This window comes from Nyctereutes procyonoides, unplaced genomic scaffold, assembly GCF_905146905.1.
Source record: "Nyctereutes procyonoides isolate TBG_1078 unplaced genomic scaffold, NYPRO_anot_genome, whole genome shotgun sequence".
NCBI classification, from domain to species: domain Eukaryota; kingdom Metazoa; phylum Chordata; class Mammalia; order Carnivora; family Canidae; genus Nyctereutes; species Nyctereutes procyonoides.
Genome location: NW_026575125.1, coordinates 16279241 through 16295720, shown reverse-complemented (window position 1 = coordinate 16295720; position 16480 = coordinate 16279241).

Genomic DNA, 16480 nt, shown 5'->3' with positions numbered 1-16480 from the left:
ACATTTTGATATAATTAAGTGACAGTGTGCATAGGACTAAATTTTCCCCGTAGGTTACACAATTCTTCAACAAATTACTGAAATTTCAGTTCAGCTCCAAGTTCTTTTACTGTAACAGAGCATTTAGGGTTTCAAGATGTCTAACTAAACGTGTCAAAATTAAACATGATTATTACAGACCAAGAGAGACAAAATAAAGTCAAAACTATCTGAACACTGGCATTTTCTTCAGGCTAAAATACACTTTTTACAGAGTATGCAGCCATAAAACTAGCATTTATGTCAAGCTAGGATTAGTATTATCATATTGCAGATACACTGAGGTGCTTTTAGCAATTTTGAAAGGCAGTTTCATATTCCCAACTGTAATAGAGTGCCTGGGAAATCACACCCATCTTGCTAAAACCAGTGTAATTATGAGAGTAAAAACAACTAAATATCTTTGACACAGCCCTTTGGCTGTCTCGTAATACTGAGACATTAAGTTAATGCAGTCTGCTGCTCTGAAGAAATGTGGATTTTGCCCTTCCATTCCAGTTTGAAACAAAAATTGGTGGCATAAAATTGAGAAGTAAATGAACCAAGAAAGATGTCCATATATTTTGTAATGGCCTTGCCCTGGAGAATAAATCCCCCACTGAAAAAGTAGTTAGCTATAGAACATGAGCAAATCATAGGTCTCAGAGGCAAAAAGGGCCTTAGAGATCATGTGACAGTATGTAGACCAAGCTGTGCCATTTATTTTTTGAAGGAAATAGGTTTGGCTATGGAGAAAAGATGCCTCAAGGTGGATAATGTCTTATTACACTTATTCTTTCACATTACTTGCCCGTCTGAGACTACTTTAACAATTGCATGCGCTTTTCCCAGACTTGCAGTTGAGAGACAGCTAAAACAAAGATGCAGGGACAGTGGGAATCCATTTTGGTGGTGGTGGTGGCAGCAGCAAGGACAGTGGCAGCTGCGATCCGGGTTCCAGAGCAGAGGAGGCAGTGGCCACTGTCTGACAGCCCCAGACGTGGCACCCAGGGTCCACAGAACTAGAGTCCAGCGTCCTGGAGACATATTGTGAGCTGCCCCAGATCTTTTTATTACACCAGTTCCCACTTAAGTCATCTGGAGTTTTTGGTTTATTCTTCCAGAGAAAGGCAGTCTGGGAGATGATCCGACAGGTGGTCTCATCAAGGTGTGCTAGCCTGACGCATCCATGGCAGGTGCCCCTTCCTGACACCAGGCTTCTGATCAGATTTCTGCAACACCACTGCCTTTCTTGTTTGCTTTACGAATATCACCAATCCTAGGAGTGCCATGCTGCACCTTCATATGCTGATCACAGGCGAGAGGGCTAGAATGGTCTGTGACACTGGGCCTGAGAGGACTATGAATGTCAGGAATGGATTTCCAAAGTTTCCAAACAGAGGGGTAGTAGCTGTGCATTTATCAGCTAGTGGGGTGTGGTATTAATTAAGAGGAGAAATCCAAGAAGAGCAGTTGAGAGGCCTTACAGCAATACATATAAACATGCTACCTCTGGAACATCTTTCCCACACTCAGCTGAACAACTAGAATTCATCTTCCAAGTCTCAGCTCAGGTGCCAGATCACCCAGGAAGCCATCTCTGAACACTGCCTGGGTCAGGTGCCCGTTCTCTCTGCTGTCGGACATTCCGGCGCATTCTTCTATGTTAGCTTGTAACACTTATCCTGAAAGTATCAATTTATTTGATAGCCCCTTCCATAAACTTTAGTTTCTCTTCACACTCTAAGGGCCTAGAAGTTGATGGCATCACCACAGAGGACACCTGAATCTTTCCTTCCAAATCTAGTGTAATTCCAAACTTTCTCAAACTTTGCTCTTTTAGCAGAGAGCTCCTGGCTCAAGCTGAAAACCTGAAAGTCATTCATAACTAACACATCTCTCTGCTTACCACCACCCACTTCCTGTCCTCCTCTCAATTCAATCCATCACCAAGTCATGACTCGTCTACCTTCATGATGTACCTAGAAAGAATTCACCACTCTCCATTTCCCCTGCCACCATTTTGACCCACATGACCATCATCTTCCACCTGGATGATTGCAGTGAACTTACAACTTCTGCTTTCACACTGTTGCTGGTTTCCCATCTGTCCTCCACAGAGCAACCAGAGGAACCTCCTTCACAGCATAACCAGATACAGTTGATTCTTGTACTTCACAGTGGTTATGTTCTTTTTTTTTAATCTAGAGACAGAACAGAGAGAGAGAGAGAGAATCTTTTTTAAGAGAGGGAGAGAGGTGAGGGGAAGAGGGGGAGAGGCAGAGGGAGAGAGAGAATCTAAGCAGGTTCCATGCCCAGTGCAGAGCCCGACACGGAGCTCAATTGCACGTGCCCTGAGGTCATGACCTGAGCTGAAATCAAGAGTCAGGAGCTTAACCAGCTGAACCACCCAGGTGCCCCACACAGTGGTTATGTTCTCAAAGTTACTGTGAACCCTGGGTTGGCAAATACTGAAGCATTGCTCCGAGGGGAAATCCAGACTTAGGTTCCTGTGAGCCCCTGATCACATTTTCATCAACCAATCAATACATAACCTTGTTTTATGTGTGTTTATGTTGAAAGACATCTTATCTTATTGATATAAGATAATCAATAAGATATCTTATTGATTGTTGATTCATTAACATTAGTCTCACAGCCAATAGCACTATAACTCATGCCTGAGTGAAGCTTATCTGGCACACATAGTTTCATCATAAAGCATATCACAGCCTTTTGCACTTAGGGACACTGGACAATACCTCAGCACTGGCTTGGGAGCTATTTTAAACAACAAAATCACCAACCGCCCCAAAGTCACAGAAATATGAAAAACACGGCACTAAATATACTGCAAAAAAAAAAAAGTCATTGTTTGCAGTATGAGGGCTGGAACGAGAAGGCAGAGTATTGCCTTATGTGACCTTCACCGGGAACACGGCAGGCAGCTCACACTTTTTGCCACTCTGTGCATATGCACAAAGGACCAATGAAGTGCTGAGAGTATTGATTTGGGGGTTACGAATAAATTTTGGGCCCCATTGGAATTAGAAAACATGGAACCTATGAATAATGAGGATTGACAGCGTGCCGTTCCCCCAATTAAAACTCTTTCAGTGGTTGCCAATACTGCTTAGGGGAAAAAAGCAAAATTTTTAATACTTTCTGCAAAGCCCTCCATAATTGGCCCATCTTTATCATCTTGCCCTCACTCCCCACCACAGCATTCCGTTTGCTTGTGGCAATAATATAATTTGTAATTAATGTGTTATGTATTTAACATTTCTCTCCTTCACTGGCTCTAAGTTTCATGAGAGGTAGGATTACACAGTTTTGTTCTGTATTATGTGTGCAGGGCCTGTTGCAGGGTCTGGTACATAGCAGGCAACAATATGCAAACACCCAGAGGCCAAGAAGAGGTGACTGTGGCAGACACTTTTTGTGCTCTGCTCCATGTCTCCTCAGCCCACCTCTGATGTCCGCTTCAGCTGTGTAGACAGTTACTGTGCATGCTACGAGCATGCCACCTCACGACCTTCCATGCCCCTCTGCTTTGTTTGTTTTGGGACTTTTCCCGAAGCTTTTTCCAAAACATTTTCTAGGACTCCCAGGGCAGTCCAGAAGCACAACTGGGGTGGGGTGGATGCAGTTACTGTCCTCAAGAAAACCTCTCAGCCAATGGGGAATGAGAGGGGATAAATGTTCCAGCATCCCCCAACACTGGGAAGACATTTCTGAGACAAAAGGGTCCTCAGAGGCATTGGGTCCCAGTTGCCCACAGGGATAATCATGCAACTGGTTCCTCCTGCTTCCTGGGACCATCTCCTAAATAAGCTGCCTGTACCTGAGTCCGTGTTTCCAGGGTCTGCTTTTTTTTTTAAGATTTGATTTGCTTATTCGTGAGAGACACACAGAGAGAGATGCAGAAACACAGGCAGAGGGAGAAGCAGGCTCCTCAAGTGGAGCGCGATGCAGGACTCGATCCAGGACCCCGGGATCACGACTTGAGCCAAAGGCAGACACTCAACCACTGAGCCACCCAAACTCCATTTCTGCTTTTGCTGCTCCTTCACTTGAAAGAATTTCCTTGTACTGCTGCCACCACTCCTTTTCTGCACTCTCATCTTCAGAGCTTTAAATCCTCCTCACCCTTCCGACAATTTAAATGCACCCCCTTGATAGCCTTCCTGATTGAATATAACTTCCCCTTTTCCTATTTATCCATTATCCTTTAACTACACCTTTCTTGTTATACATATATTATTTGTGTTTTGTACCTTTTGTTTGTTCATTTAGGCAACAGTTATTTATTGAATGTCTCCTATGTGCTAGGTGCCATGTGCCAGGGATGACTATAAATAAAACAACTCTGTAGACCAATGTCCTCAGAAAGCTCTCACTCTGTCAGGAAATATAGACATTAAGGAAAGAATTATGAAAATGATGAATTCTGTAAAAGGGAAAACACAAGACATATAGCTGTGCCTATTATTTTCTGAGACAAGCAGAAGGTATTGGATTTTGCCAAATGAAAATGCAGTAGCTCACGGCAATCGAAAGTTGGAACTCTAGGTATCTATGCTGGGCTTCTAAGTCAGAGCCTCCAAACAGCATGATTTTATTTGGTGAATACTAGCCTTTTCTGTTCTTCAGTACTGCCTATACATCTCCCAGAGCGCAGGGAAGTAAGTCTGGGTTGACGTACCCAGATTTCCTAAGTCCCTGTCATGCAATTCTAGCTTATTTTAAGCACTATCCTGGTCTAATTTCACAGTTGGGTACCTATAGGAATGCCTGCATTTAGCAAACCCACTTGGCGCCTCTCCTCCCCGTCCATCCCTAACTACGTGGGAGGGCCCCTCTGGCATCCCTTTATGTCATTAACTTAGGCCTTCCCTTACAAGGCCTGAGAAGTTTCCTTGGAGGTTTCTTTTTCTTCACATTAAAATGTATCCTTACTTCGCTTATCTTAGCCACGCATTCATTATTTGTTTCTGGGGCTTCTCCCTGAAGTGACATCCACTCCTCCAAGGCTATCCTAATGTATTCGGCCAAGAAGCATAATCAATAGTTGAGGAGGAATAATCGCTCTGGATACACTAAGTGTGTTCTGCGCCTTTCCTAGGGCTCTCTCTGGAGGTTGGTGGTGTGGGAGTTCGCAGTTACTAAAGCAAACCCATCAGGCTTTGTCCCTTCACCTGGCCTCTGCCTCTCTCCCCAGTCTCATCTGCTGCTCCACCTCCCTTTGTTCTTTCTCCAGCTTACTGAAGGGCTTGGGTGTCCTGAATTTGCCATCGCGTGTTTTGGTTCTGTTGCAAACGAGAAGCCAACTGTATCATTAGGGCAATGCTGGCTGCTGGAACAGAGAAACTCCAGCCTCTCAGGAGAATAACACAATAGAAACCTATATATCGCTCCCGGGAATCCTGAAGTGGGTGCTCTCAAGTGATAGGTGGTCTTCTGAGTGCTTATTCAGGACCCAGGTTCCTTTTCCCTTGGGGTTTTGTGCCACATCATGCTCTGCATCCAGCTGGCAGAGGTGAAAAAAGCTTCCAGACCATGCCTGGGAGGTTTTTATGGGTGGGACCTGAAAGTGGTACATCACCTCCACTCGTGTCCATTGCCAGAACTCGGATATATGGCACGCACACCCAACAGCAAAGGAGGCTGGGAAATGTAGTGCTCATTCTGCTAGGAAGAAGGGGTCTGCTGAGGAGCTGGCTCCTGCCCTGGCACTTGAGCTAGTTTAGGCCCATGAACATGTATTATACAGTATTTGGTGGCTCAGAGAATATTGGGAGGATCAGCTTGGAGGCTATATGTCTAGGAACAACACCCAAATCACACTGTTGGATTGCTCTGGTAAAGATCTTGCTATGTTGCTGCTGCCATCACGGCGGGGTACGGTCATCCGGGGCTCATACCATGGCTGTGCTGGATGGGATGCTATGGCCTTCACGGCTCAATGCCTTTCCATCGTCCTCTGCCACCCTCACCTGAACAATAATTTTGTGTAATACCTTTCTCACCCTGCTGTCTCCTGAATCAGAGTCTCATGTGGGTGCATCTGATCGGCAGAGTTTAGGACAAACACCTGTGCCCGAGTGATAAGGGCAGCTGGGAAAGCAACGTGGGGCATGGGAACCGAACGTGAGAATTCCCCAAATACAAGAGACTCATTTAATAAAAGATGCCCGAAAGAACATATGTCCACCACTGTCTTAGTTTGGGTTCCCTTAAAAGCTCTTAGAGAGAGAGAGAGAGAGAGAGAGATTATTTGTAAAACACTAGCTATGTCCTTCCTATTCCAAGAATGTTGGGCTTCCCAGATAGACCCACTTTGATGTTTTTTATCTCACTTGACTCTAATAAAATGGCATTCTTACATTCTCTGTTATCACAGGCAACATCTTCCCTTATTAGCTCATTCATTGGTTTTCTTACCAGTACTCTTGCTCCACATTTGGAAAATTCCAGTGTAGGGGCTAAACCATCCAGTCAAGCCTTTATATTTTTCAAGGCTCTCACAAAATGCCTTCCATTAAACAGTGTTCACCAAAAACTACACCGTTATCAAGATCCCTTGAGGAAAAGGATAAGAGATATCCTAAGGGAAATGGCAGCCACTCTCTTACCTCCCTTTGTGACAGTTCACGCTGACACCAGGAGCAAGTATACTCAGCAAGAGCCACTGCAAGGATGACCTCAGCAGCCTTGCAGTGCTTCAGGGGAAATTTCGTATCTAGTCGATGCCTTGCGAGAGAAGTGTAATTGGGATGACTGATTTGCAGGATGTAAATGAAAAGTAATAGAGTTTGGATTATACGCACTCCTTTCAGGATACAAGTCCTCATTAAGAAAATCTGAGATCCTCATCTCCCACTTCACCCCAGCACCCTTACTCCAGGAGACTGGGGTCACCTGTCACACAGTGTCGTTCACAGTGGCCTTTGCTGGTCTCAATGGCAGTACCAACACTCTGTTCCTTGCTGCCAGAAGCAAATTCTGTGCCCTCTGTACACACCTCCTACCAGAGCCAGATGTTTATAACTCAGTGTTCAAGCTCGGTTGGTTACCTGACCTTGGCTTTTGCCTTCGTGGAAGTCATGTGAAGCCCTTTAGCTGGAGACTAAAAAATTGTTTTAGAATTAAACTTCTTCCCAATTTGTTCCTCACCATCTTGATCCCTTTGACAATTCTATGATGCCACGCAGGTTTCAAAGAGCTTCTTATAAATCATTTCACTTGTTCCTCTCTATCATCTGTAAGCAGGTAAGATAGATTTTCCTTGTGAGGAAACCGAGATACTGAAGGGTCCAATAGTATAGCCAGGCACTCACAGATAGAACACCATAGAGAAGGGAGTCGGGCCCAGAAAACCCATGACCTACCTGACTCAGTGCTCTGACACTTATTCCCCTGCTTCTCAGCCATAATCTTCATAAGGAACCACCCCAGTGCCTCCTCATTGCTGTTTATCTGCACTTTCTAGGGCCTGCTGTCTTTGAGACTGGTGTCTCCTTGGTTCTACCTGTCTCATCTCTGGTCACCATGTACAATTTGACTACCATGTACACTGAGCCCCACAGCAGTATGCTGTTCAATAACATCTCCTCTACAGGCTTCTTTTCCTTCACTGCCCCTCTTAGTACTTCCCTACCAGCGCTTCCTGGGATCACCTCCCACACAAACTAATTGTACTCAAATCCTTGTCTCAAGGTCAGTTTCTGAGGGAATCCAAACTAAGGTAACATGTATGTATTGCCCCTCATACCAACTTGACTTCTACATTGGGACTGCTAGCCTTGGGTATAAAGAAGCAGGTCTATTCAAAACATTCCCTTGGGTGTACCTGGGTGGCACAATTGGTTAAGGGGTTAAGCATCTGACTCTTGGCTTCGGCTCAGGTCGTGATCTCAGGGTCATGAGATGGAGCCCAGTGTCAGGCTCTGTGCTCAGTGGGGTCTGCTTAAGACTCTCTCTGCCCCTCCCCACTGCTCGCTTGCTCTCTCTCTCTCTCTCTCTCTCTCTCTCTCAAATAAATAAATCTTTAAAAAAAAGAAAAGAGAAAAAACATTCCCTAAGCCTCAAACTGCTTCCACCTTGACTACCAAGTTCCCAGTTAACCCTAAGTCCAACCATTTCCATGGCTTTCCCATGTCCGGGATACAGATGTTCTAAACACATCTCCTGTCCCTATAGCCTCAGCCAATTGTGCCTCACACTTTCATCACCAATACCATAGCCCAATAAATTATTTTGAGTTTGACTGATAGATGGACATTGTGGCCTAGGTAGATGAGGGTATATTCTAGACAGAGGGAACATCATAAACAGAAGGCAGAGATGCCCATGTGAAAGCAGGACTAGCAAGGGGGTCTGTATGTTTGGAGGGTTCCCTATGTCTAAGAAGAAGAGAGGGCAGGGGACAACAAAAGGAAGAGCAGAAATTATGTATAGAAGGACTGAGCTAGGGGCGCCTGCATGGCTCGGTCAATTAAGCACTGGACTCTTGATTTTGGCTCAGATCATGATCTCAGAGTCAGAAGACAGAGCTCCTTGGCAGGCTCTGCACTCAGTGGGGGGCCTGCTTGAGCTTCTCTCCCTCTGCCCCTCCTCCCCACTCTCTCTCTCTCTCTCTCCCCCAAATAAATAAATCTTAAAAAAAAAAAAAAGGACTGAGCCTACCCTGGGAAGAAGTTGAAATTCTATCCGAAGTCAGCCAGCCAGCTCTAAAAGATTTCAAGCAGGAAAATGCCAAGTTTAGGTTCATCTAAGAAAAATTACTCTGAAGGCTCTGTGGAGAGTAGATTGGAGTAAAATCTTAAGTACCGAATGTGAAAGCACAATGTAAACTGCGGAGATGATTAGCAAGTGAAATATTTTGAGTCCTGAGGTAAATTCCCCTAGAAGTACTCATTTACACAACTGAATGCCCTCCTCTATTCCCTCCTCCAGCCCAGTCTGGAACCCCTGATGGCAGGAGGCAGCACTGGATTTATTCCATGAACATTTATTCAGCACCTGCTGGCTGCATTCCAGGCACATGGATTGTGTTGGGGATGAAGAATACATGGCCCCTTCCCTAGTAGAACTCACTGTGAAGCTTCCAGAACTTGCGACCCCTTGAACCACCCACATGTCCCATTATAGGCCTAACTGCAGGAATTTGTAGAGGCCATTTCAAGGCTCTGATTACACTGCACCCACTCATGGAAACTGTTGTGAAACCAAGAGGGTGCAGAAGATGGGGGTAGTGCCAGATGGGGAGAATGTACGGGACTACAGCAAATGAGAAGAGAAACAGGAAGTGGCATTGCTGGATGTAGGCATACTGCGCACCCACAAGCACTCTCCATACCTTATCTCATTTGATTCGCACAACCACCCTGACAATCAGGTACTGTTAGCCCAGGTATGGAGAACACATCTGGAAAGTGGCAGAGCTGGGATTTGAACCCAGAGTAGCTACCATCAAAGCACATGCCTGTAACCACTCTGGCTACTGTGGGATTCAAGCAGGCTTCTGCATCTACCTGGGAAAGGACCAGATGGGAGCATACAAAGAAAGAGGGCTGATTGGAAAAGCTGAGGCAGGAGGGGTCTTGAGGCAGTTAACTGCAAGGAAGAAGCCTGGGGTGGGGATGGGGATTGATTGCCATGGACTACCTTGTGCGTAACAACAACATACTCAAGTGTGAATTACCCAATTGTTATCCTGCAAAATATCACACAACACTGGTGCCTATTAGTTCTTACTAAAATCATTATGATTCCTTTAATTTTTCCAGATTATTCTATATTATTAATTCTCTATATCCTAGTAAGTTGTTGAAAAATGACATAGACAACTAATTTTTGCATGGTTTTATGTTAACAATACTTGAGAATTTTATCATTTAAGACAAAATGTTTACTGTATTTTTGTGTTTCTTTTTTTCTTCTAAAATAAAAACATAATGCAGCTGAACTTAAATGATATATATTTAAAAATTCAGTGGCAGTTTTACCAACAGCATGAATAATAACTAAATGATGCATTGCCTTGAATGAAACAAGAGCATCTGCTAACTTTAATAATACAAAAAAGTTATTTTTTCCATGGATGATACTAATTCTATAAATATAACACAATGGTTTTGCATTGTAATATTCTGTTTAATAGCTACTTTATAGCTAATATTAATTCTCTAAATATGACTCAACACACAGAAGCTTTGAGTTTCAATATTCTTGGTAATAGTTGGTTTATGTCAGAGAGAATAAAGGTTATTATTTGATATAATCTCTGCATTATCTTTTTACATACTATTTTTGATTAAATGTTCCCTTCCAATATCAGAACTGACCTTTTACAGAAATCTCTACACCAGAGCAGAAATTTGATCTCATAAGGCAAAGGGATATTAAATAACAAAGCTTGTCAGGGATGTACTACTGCATCCAGGTCTAACATTTTGCTGCTTGTGGATGTTCCTGCCTTCCTAAAGTTATAATTAATGTTGAGATGTGAACTCACTGGGGCCACTGATAGGAAATACAAGTCAGTGAGGTCAATGAAAAGCTAGACATATATCAATAATCCTCTTGGCACACTACACATAGTGTCCAAACATAAAAATAAAATATCAACAAGAGAGAGCTTCAAACCTAATCATTGGCTATACATTCTTAATTCCCCCTTCTATCCTCGCTCTAAAATGGGTTTGCTTTTTTAAAAATCTAGAAATGGAGAATTGACTTACACTGGGTGCTGTCTCTGTGCATTTTTCTCTTCCATCAGTCTCCACAGACCTTCATTTCTGGCATGTTTCCCCAGGCTTTAGAATGTTGACATGGCTCATTTCATTTTTCTTACTCTAAGGGGGGGGGGGAGGTAGAGAGGTAGACTGACTAATTTTAGAAGGGATAAAAATGTTGTGCAAAATGTAGAAAATGAGAATATTTATAACTTTTCTAACAGAAAAAAATCTGAAAAACCAAATTTAGATCTTGTGTTGTAAAGATTTTTAGTTAAAAAGCAAGAATATTTTTCATAACCTCCAGAGTGACAAAGAGGGAAGGAAAGTCTTGATAAAAGATTCGTTTTTTTAAGATGGAAGATAGTATTGGAAAGAAAAAACTATACATTCTGTAGTAAATATAAACTGAGAAGAGTTGACGACATCATCCCTGTGGGTTTCCCTCACCACTGACTCATCATGTGAATAGTCAATTTCTGCCATGCTTGTCTTTCCATCTTTGTCATGAGAATTAAGTCCTGGGTTGGCCATCTATGTAATGGTAACATTTTGATTCTTCAAATGAGCCCAGTCATCTTTGAACCCTCAAATGACTAAAGGCAGAAGGTCAGTTAAATCTTGCTCTGAATTGCAAATAAAGTATTATTTTCCCCTAACCCCTCCCCCACAAAAATCCATCTTATATTTTATAGTGCTTTCCATAACCTGGTAACTGATGACTAATGTTCTTAAATTGGAGACATATCCAGATCAATTTACGAGTTACTAAGCATTTTTGAGCTGCTAATAGGCTCAGTGCTCTCAAGAGCGATGTGGAATCTTGCTCCCTGAAGTGGGTCCACTGACCTGAGGTATCAGCATCCACCAGGTGCTTGTTAGGAATGCAGAGTCAGGCCCCTCCCAGACCTACTGAATTGGAACCTGAATTTTAAGATTCCCAGGAATTCACATGCGCATTAAAGTCTCAGAAGCACTGGAGCCCCTGGGTGGCTCACTGGGTTAAGTGCCTGACTCTTGGTTTTGGCTCAGGTCATGATCTCTTGTGGGATCAAGCCCCAGGTTGGGCTGCTCACTCAGTGGGGAGTCTGCTTCAAAGACTCTCTCTCTTTCCCTCTCTCCCTTCCCCTCCCCCTGGCTTATGCATTCTCTCTCTGTCTCTCTCTAAAAATAAATAAATCTTTAACAGACATAAAGTATGAGAAGGACTGATATAAAAGGCCGAAGAAAAATAGTTCCCACCTGGGCACCAGTGATGGGGCCTTTGTGGAGAGAATTCAGTGGGCTCAGAGAAAGACCCCCAAAATACAGCCATTCGCAGGTAGATATCTCAAATATGGGTCATAACATTTCACTGCACAATCAGGGATAAGTTTTAAGAAAAGACAGCTCCTGGGAAAGGGGGGGGCACTGAACTAAGTTCATACACAAACCTGCCTGATCTGACTCCATACTCAGGTTTTTTCGCCTACCCTCCTACCGGGCAAGAAGCACCCAAGCTGGGCAAATAGGGATGAACTGAAGTGCCTGAGCATTAGGTACCAGGGGTTGGGCCCCAGGTGGCTACATCATGTACCTGCCAACTCACACCCCGATCCCTTTTGAATTACATACCCCAAAGAACAGCGACCTAGCATGGGAGAAGTAAAATAGTACTTTCTGGAGCCAGGATTTCTCTGGCGGAATCCTGAATCTGTCTCCTAACCCATTCCCTCATCCTCAGCAGGACTGAGCACGCTTGCTGAGAGGACAGGCTCTGGGTTCAAGTGGCAGCTCCATCACTTACTGTGCGGCCTTAGACAAGTAATTTAATTGCTCAAAGCCTCACTTTCCACATCTGTAAGCCCAGGCCTAATAACAGCTCCTATCTCGTGGAGCGATTGTGAGGTTACTAGGTCAATATAAGTAAAGCGTTGCGGGCAATGCCTGGCAAATAGGAAGGAGCCAGGAAGTACCGGACACTCTTTCCAGCCTCATTACTCCGGTCGCTAGTATTATTGCTGGAGGCCTGCTTTTGATTTGCCATTAATTAGCGCTCCCCGGGGAGGGCTGTTCGGCCACTTCCGCATGCACACCAACCCCAACTGGTTCTCATCCAGTCGGTGATCCCCCATCTCCTCAGGAAATGGGATTTTGGAAAGCCTGTGGCAGCGGGGACCCAAGCCCGGGGCAGAGCCTCCGCGGGAGCTCGGCCCTCCCTGACCCCGCCACGCGGCCCGCTAGCCACCCCGCCTTCCCGGTCTGAGTACCCAGAAACCGCTCCACTTAATAACTCATTCTAGAAGGTTTCAGTGAATTCCATTACCAGTCTGAGGTCAGAGTTTTTGGGAAATTCGGACACTGTCCCCTTTCCGGGCTTTGAGCTCCCCTCTTCCCACAATTCCTCAGAATTACCAGCGATTGCTCAGCGATTCTGTCTGCATTTGTCTAAATCCTCTCAGATGGTCATTTTTCTGTGTCAGAAGACGTCAATCCGTTTAGAGCAGCGCGTGGCTCTCTGATGATCCCCTCACTTATCTTTGCCTTCAATTCCTTTTAACCAAATGTGTTCCGACCTTTCTGCGTCCTCTCGGTGCCCGCCGACGTGACCCCATCCGACCCACGCAGCCAGGCGAACGCCATTTGCCTTCTCTGTGAGCCACCGAAAAACCGGAAGACCAGCCCCCCCCCCCCAACAGCTCGCTATTCTTGGCCAAACCTCCATTCATCAGAGGTCAAAACAGTTGTGATATGAATTTTACAGGGTTGTATTTGTTATTTTACAAGCTAGAGGATTTGGGATGGGACCTCGGCCTAAGGCTGAGGACAGAGAAGTAGCAAGTAGCTCCACATTCTGAAGAGAGCCATGAACTGCTGGGACCGGTCACCTCCACAGCATGGGCCCCACTCCTGTCAATCATCACAGCCCAGGGTGGGGAGAGGCACAAGGCCCTCCAGCCTCTATAAGTTGAGTACTGGGAATGAGCCCCAGAAGTCATGGGGTAAGCAGCCTGTGTGGGAGCACAGAGTGGTAAGTGGGTCCTCCATCACTTCCACTTGAGCAAGGTGAAGGAGGGCCTGCAGGAAGCCCGGACTGCAAAACCACAGTGAGACACCATGTCACGTTGGGCGGCTATAAACCAAAAGAAAGGCGATGACAAGTATTGACAAGGAAGTGAAGCGACTAGAACACTCACACACTGCTGCTGGGAATGTAAGATGGCACAGCCTCTTTGGAAAACAGTCCAGCACTCCCTCAAAGGTGAGACCCCAAGTTACCACATGACCCAGCAACTCCACTGCTGGGTGTTCACCCAAGAGAAATGAAAACATGGGCTCACACAGAACTTGTACGTGAATGTTCACAGCAGCATTGTTCATAGCAGCCCCAAAGTAGAAACAAACGAAATGCCCATCAGCAGATGAAGGAATAAATAAAACGTGGTACATCCACGCAACAGAATATTGTTCAGCTGTAAGAAGGGATGAAGTACTGAAACTCACTGCAACATGGATACGCCTTGACAATGTGATGTTAAGTGCAAGAAGCCAGACACAAAGGACCACATATTGTGCAATTACAGTTACATGAAATGGCCAGAAAAGGCAACTCCATAAAGATAGAAAACAGATTAGCGGTTGCCAGGGGCTGAGGGGAGGGAATGGTGGGAGGATTGGAGGCATGATGGCTAAGCAGTATAGGGTTTCTTTTTAGGGTGATGAAAATGTTCTAAAATTGAGTGTGGTAATGGTTGCCCAAGTCTGTGAACATATTAAAAGCCACTAAACTGTACACTTTAAATGAGTGAACTGTATGGTATCTCAGCAAAGCTGTTACCAAAAAAAAAAAAAAAGATGAAAAGGAGGAGGAGGCACAGATCACTCCCCCCTCCTCCAGCTGGATACTCGCTAAAGGGGAGAATCTGCAGACCCATCCTAGGGCATACATCAGAGCACTGTGAGGGATGGTTGGGACTTTGGAGGCTGATGTGAGCAGGGAAGCTGGTGCCTGCTTCTAGCCGGGCAGGACAGAAAGGGGTAGGACAAGGTGCATGCCGCCCAGCACACCCAGAATGACAGTGAAGAGGGCTGCAGCGGACATGCCTGCACACCACAGTCTGGCAGGTCTGGCAAGGCCAGAATGTGTATTTTTCCTCCAGGCCGAGGAGACATTGAGAAAGAAGGTATCTGGGCTTGAGCAACCATGCCAGCATCCGACTCAAGAGGGCTGCCTGCTAGACAAAGGCACCCCCAGCAGCAAGAGGTGTGGGGTATGCACCCAAGTAGCAGGCAAGGGATAGGAAGGGAAAAGAGGCTGAGCCAGACCTCCTCCATCAGGAGCCTATATAGTAGGGAGGCCTCTGGGGTCCTCTGCAACAATACTTCTCAGCCCTCACAGTGCCCCCATGGGTCATTCAGGCATTTTGTTGTATACGGTCCGGGTTCAGTGAGTCTGGGGTGAGGCTCTGCATTTCTAACAGGATCCCTGGTGATCGGATTATGTTGGTTGTGGACCATCTTGGAGTGGCAAAGCTCTAAATCACTATTTCTCAGATTCTTTGGTCTCAGGAACCTTCTGCAACTCTTAAAAACTATTGAGATCCCAAAGAGCTTTTGTTCATGTGAGTTATAGGTATTGAGATTTACTGTACTGGAGTAAATTTGAAACTGAGAATTTTTAATATTTATTTGTGGATTCATCGCAAAGTAATGTTAAAGTCCATTATATGTTAGCATAAATAACACATTTTTAATTAAAAATAGCTATCCCTTCCAAAAAAATAGTGGCATTGTTTTTTGTTTTTGCAAATCTCTGACTTAACAGAAGAGAGCTGGGTCCTCCTATCTGCTCTGCATTCACTTTGTTGCCTCACACAGATATGTAGTTAGAAAGGATGAGTTTTTGTATCCTTTGGATAAATACCTAGTAGTGCAATTGCTGCTATAGGAAACAAACTGAGGGTTGCTGGAGGGGAGGTGGGTAGGGGGATGGGATAACTGAGTGACAGGCGTGATGGAGGCCACATGATATAATGAGCATGGGGTGTTGTATGCATCTGATGAATCACTAAACTCTACCTCTGAAACTAATAAATCCCTATATGTTAAATAATGGAATTTAATTTAAAAAATGAAAAAAATGTTTTAAAAGGTTGTGTTTTTCAATGACCTTTTCAGGTAATTATAAATGCTCTTCTGTGGTACTACACTAAAACTTGATAGGTATTTTCTTAAAGGTTAGTCTCAATATGAAATCTCAAATCATAACAATGAAATTTTCATATTGTTACATTATAATCCATTGGTCCATCTTGCACTTTTAATGGATCCTTTACCCATACATAGCATTGTAAAATCATGCATTGACAATTGGAGAGTGTTGGTTCACTGTGTTATGCGGATGTTTCAAATGTTCACACATTTTGTGATATAGTTTCAAAAAGTCCCATCTTTAATATCACCACTGATCTCACCAGTCAACTCACCAGAAAAGTTTTTGGAAACTCAGCTTTCATGCTCACAATGGTGAATACAAGTTTACAAAATTTTAATTTTCACTTGCAACCTCAAATTTTCCCATTGACAACAATTTTGTTTTTGAGGTGGTTGTAACATCAGGCTTACTTAAATTATTCACAAGAAAATGGTGCTAAATACACATAGTGTGTCTGTCAGGCATTATTCCAAGTGAAAATGATTTTCCATGAAAATTTTCCACAGCTAGTTCAGCTCGCAACTCATAC